We start from the raw sequence: 4611 nt of genomic DNA, 5'->3' as shown, positions 1-4611 counted from the left end.
GCGCTCCCACTCTTCGACCAGAGGCCACAGCCTCGGGAGTTTTTCCTCCCAGAAACTGGCTCCCTACAGCCTTCCTCCTTCGCTCTTCTCAGCCTGGCTGTGGGGCCTTAGTGCCACATCCTCTCCCTCTGAAAATCTCTGCTGCCCAGAGCGGGTGTGGGGATCTCAGTCTCTTGCTTGATTTCTTGGGGAATTCAAGCCCAGAAATATACAACCGTCCCCTTTTCCATGTAGTCTTCCCAATCCTCATAACAAGCAGCTTTCTGGCTTCCCCCTAAGGCAGTCTGAATATGGACCTGCAAAGATCTTCATGGACAGAGCTTTCCCCTGCATTGCCAGGGACCACATTTAAGCTGGACACTGACCCACTGTCCCTTGGAATGGATGTGCACAGCCTGCCCTGCTGTCATCTGAGTTCTCTGACCTCAGTTACTTCTCCTGGGCCCACTGAGTGCTGCCTGTGCTGGGCCTGCTGCCTGTGGCTGTGTACTCCAGGGAGCAGAGACTGGATTCTCCCTTGCCCTGGGCTTAGAAGAATTGGGATACAGCTCCAGGTACCAAAACGTGCTGACTGCTCCCAACCAACTCCTCCAGGATTTTCTCTTGCTCTGTTTCTAATGGGCCTTCCTGCATAGTCTAGTCTTGCTTCCCTATGAATAAATAATTATATTATTATTATTATTAATAATAATATTCTAATTATATTATATTATATTATTATAAATTATAATAATTTGCTCATATCTATTGGGCACATGTATGTGCCTGGCATTGTGCTAAACACTTAACATGGATTATTTCGTTAAATCATATTATTGGTATGATTTAATAAAATATATACTGTATTATTAGTCCCATGTTACAAATGGGGAAACCGACTTTTGGTGTCTTAGCCAAAGCCCATTATTAGCAAGTGGTAGAGCCATGATTAAGTTCTGGCTGCCTGACTCCCTGGGGTGTGCTCTTTACCCTATCAAGGGGTGTGCTTGTGCATATTTAACAGCCAGCTTTCCAGAAGGGAAAAGCCCTGATTTGTAGCATTTATTAGTTTCTGTGGTGTAAATACTCCTATCACGGCCATCTTCAAGCTACCAACAAGCATCTTCAAGCTGCATCTTCTCATGGAGTTGAGAAGAAATGCACAGTAACATACTACTTACTATATGGTATTTCCACCTTGCAGATGGGACACATATCAATAACCCCAAGAGCGCAGGTAATAGTAAAATGCAGTAAAATAATTAGGAAGTGATGAGTATTTATTATATTTGATTTTAATAAAATGAATTTAATTTTAAATTTGCATAATTTAATTTTTAAATAATGGCTGAGTTTTCAACAATCAGTTGTCAAAATTCCTGCAAATTTGGGGAATTCCCTGGTGGTCTAGTGATTAGAACTCCGAGCTCTCACTGCAGAGGGCCTGGGTTCAATCCCTGGTCGGGGAACTAAAATCCCACAAGCTGTGCGGCACGGCCAAAAAATAAAAAATAAAAAATTCCTGAAAATTTGACAATGAGCCCTCGTGGGCCAATATGTGCCTCCAGCACTGCACTGTTCACCATCCTGCCTTAATGAACAGGACAAGGATTTTATCTGCTTTATTCAATGCTATATCTTCAGTGCCTAGAGCAGGGTCTGAAACACTGTATGTGTTTAATAAATATTGAATCTTATTGTTCCTACTTCCTAATTAGACCTAAGAGTGCAAACACCATCATTTCTTATCTGATTACTGAAATAGCCTCTCCCTCTCTGCTTCTCCTGCCCCTCTATAACACTCTTGAAAAACATATCTGAGACCACCTTATGCTCTGGCTTAAAAGTCTTTTTTCTTGAAGATAAAAATCAGTCTTAATTCTACTAGCCAGAGAACACCACTATATATTAACATTTTGTCTATTTCAGTCTTTTTCTATTCTTGCAATTCCCTTTTTAAAACAAAGGTATGATTTTATAAACCTTTTTTTCTGGGACTTCCCTGGTGGCGCAGTGGTTAAAAATCCGCCTGCCAATGCAAGGGCACGCGGGTTTGAGCCCTGGTCCGGGAAGATCCCACATGCCGCGGAGCAACTAAGCCCGTGCGCCGCAACTACTGAGCCCACGTGCTGCAACTACTGAAGCCCGTGCGCCTAGAGCCCGTGGTCCACAACCAGAGAAGCCACTGCAACGAGAAGCCCTCAAGCAGCAACGAAGACCCAGCGCAGCCAAAAATAAACCAAAAAAAAAACCTAACTTTTTTTCTGTTAACAGTGTATCTCAGACTTTGGCGTTTTGAAAGGATGCATATAATTCCATTATATGTGTAAGCAGAACTTTATATACCCATTCCCTGCTGATGGTCATTTAGGTTTCTCTGGGATTTTTTTTTTTTCTATTATAAAAAAAGCTCTGATACACATTGCTGCACACACCCTCTTTGTGCATTTGCCCAATTATTTTCTTAGCAGACATACCTAGAATTTCAAGACTATAGATGATTTTAAGGCATCCAAAGTCTTAAAGAGGAGCAAGTTAGAGATGTTTAATTTTCTTTTGTTTTTCAGATTCACTTCTCTTCCCACCCCACAGAAGCACTGTCCAGCTGCCAGTTCATCCTGTAAGGCATCCCTTTCATCCCTGTTACTTAAACTTTTCCCTGTCACTTTTAACTTTTACTGTTATACTCCAAATCAAATCCAAACACTTTACCTGAGTTAAATGATCCAACTCAGGCCTGACTCTCCAATCACCCTGGCCTCCTTTCAGATCCTCCAACACACCAAGATCTTGACCTCTCAGGACCTTTGTACCTGCTCCGCCTTTGTCTGGAAATCTCTATCTCCTCCCTCAACCCAGCTGGCTCCCTACCCACACCACAACAACCCGCAGGTCACTGCTCAAAGAGGCCTTCTTCTCCCACCCTATTTAACACCATTTCACTCTCTATTTTATTTAGTGCATTCCATTCATTTCCTTCACAATTTAACACAAACTTTCATTACACCTTTAGTTCCTTGTGTCTACTGGTTTGCCTGCCTTCCCCACTAAAAGATAAGCTCCATAAGGGCAAAAGACCATTTCTGTCTGTATTCCCGGCGCTCAAAACTCTGTCCAACCAATAGGAAGTCTTCAGAAGTACTTTTTAATGAATAAATGAACCTGTAGGCCACACATGGCCATAGGGCTGTTCTGATCTCCAGACAGCCCTATATAAGCAAGGTATGAGCTCTTGCAGGACCACAAAATAACTTTCTGACCTGTCCCAACAGGAGGCTCTGCTGCAACCCCCAGGTCTGTAAAGATCGTTTAAGACTTAGGCCAAATAAGAAGTCAAGGCATAGCTTCCACTGTCTGTCACCCTTTCCATCTACTTCTGGGCCCAAGGTCTGAATCGGAAATAAAATGCCCACTGTGATCAGATCTAGGAAAAAGTGAGTGACTGCCCCCGCCCCCGCCACACCACTCCCCCGCCCTGGCTTGAGATGCCTTCTGCATGGCTTAGGCTGGTGCTGAGTGACTGATGATTGAGCACACCATCTCTGCTGCCCAGGGCATGGGCTCAAGCAATCCTACTCCTAATTGGGGCCAGGCCCTGTAACACTTGCCCTAGAGCCTTCAGGGAGTTCATCTGTCCCTCCACCTGCTTACCAGGTCCCGACCAGTGGGGCCAAAAAGCACCAGGAAGGTGAACACACCAGGTGGTCCACACGGTGTCCCTTTGATCTCTGCAAAGCCCCTATGGTCTTCCACAGGTCCACGGACAGGCCCTCCCACCCTAGCCCTGGGAATCATGCTACACCAGGACAAAGTCTTGAGCTTCCCCATGACCTCTTATAACCAACCTTCCCAGATCCATCACTCCCCAAATATTGTTGACGAGTGCCTTCTCTGTCAGTCACCATGCTAGGTGCAAGCGGCGTAAGAATGAGTAAGGTGATGTAACTTACCAGTTAGGAGTATGACACCTACAGATTCAAGGCTGGGCTCTGCTCTTACTCAGCAACGAAGAGCAGCTTCAGCCTTTTGTAGAGAGGGAGAAATCACGGTCCCTACCTCCCAAATCACTGAGAGCTAGTGGTAATTATCTCTGGAACTGGCAGCCAAACCCTGGCAGAACAGAGCTCAGGAGGGGATGCTAGGACCCTCGCTCCACTGCGGGGAAAGGGCAGCAGTCTTGGCATGAAGAGCGGGAGGATGAAGCAGAGCTCCAAGCCTTCAGGACTGAGTTCTGAAATTGGCCACGGAGTCTCCCACAGCCAGCTTCCACCTGGGCTCGCCCCAGGTCCCTAACCCAGGCCTGCGTTTCCCAGGATTGCTGTCATCTCTCCAACTGTTCTCCCTACAGCTGCTGGCTGTGTTCTAGGCCAGGGTCATTTCTCAGCCCCAGAGCAGATAGCCAAAGGACTTACTGTTTCTGCAGGAGACGTGGGTCGGGGGACAGGCATTTAGAGGTGGCGGAGCCCCAGGCGTTCCCCCTCTCTGCTCTCCTCTCCTGAAGCTTCAAAACATCAGGGCACATTTGGGAATCTGGGTCCCCTACCCAGCTGCTTGCCCACCTTTTCGTCAAGAGGTAGTTGCACCCTCCCCTCCCCTCCCAGCCCCGGCCCACAAGAAAGCAACAAAACCATC

This window comes from Physeter macrocephalus, unplaced genomic scaffold (assembly GCF_002837175.3).
Source record: "Physeter macrocephalus isolate SW-GA unplaced genomic scaffold, ASM283717v5 random_175, whole genome shotgun sequence".
Lineage (NCBI taxonomy): Eukaryota > Metazoa > Chordata > Mammalia > Artiodactyla > Physeteridae > Physeter > Physeter macrocephalus.
Note: the sequence above shows the minus strand (reverse complement) of the source record.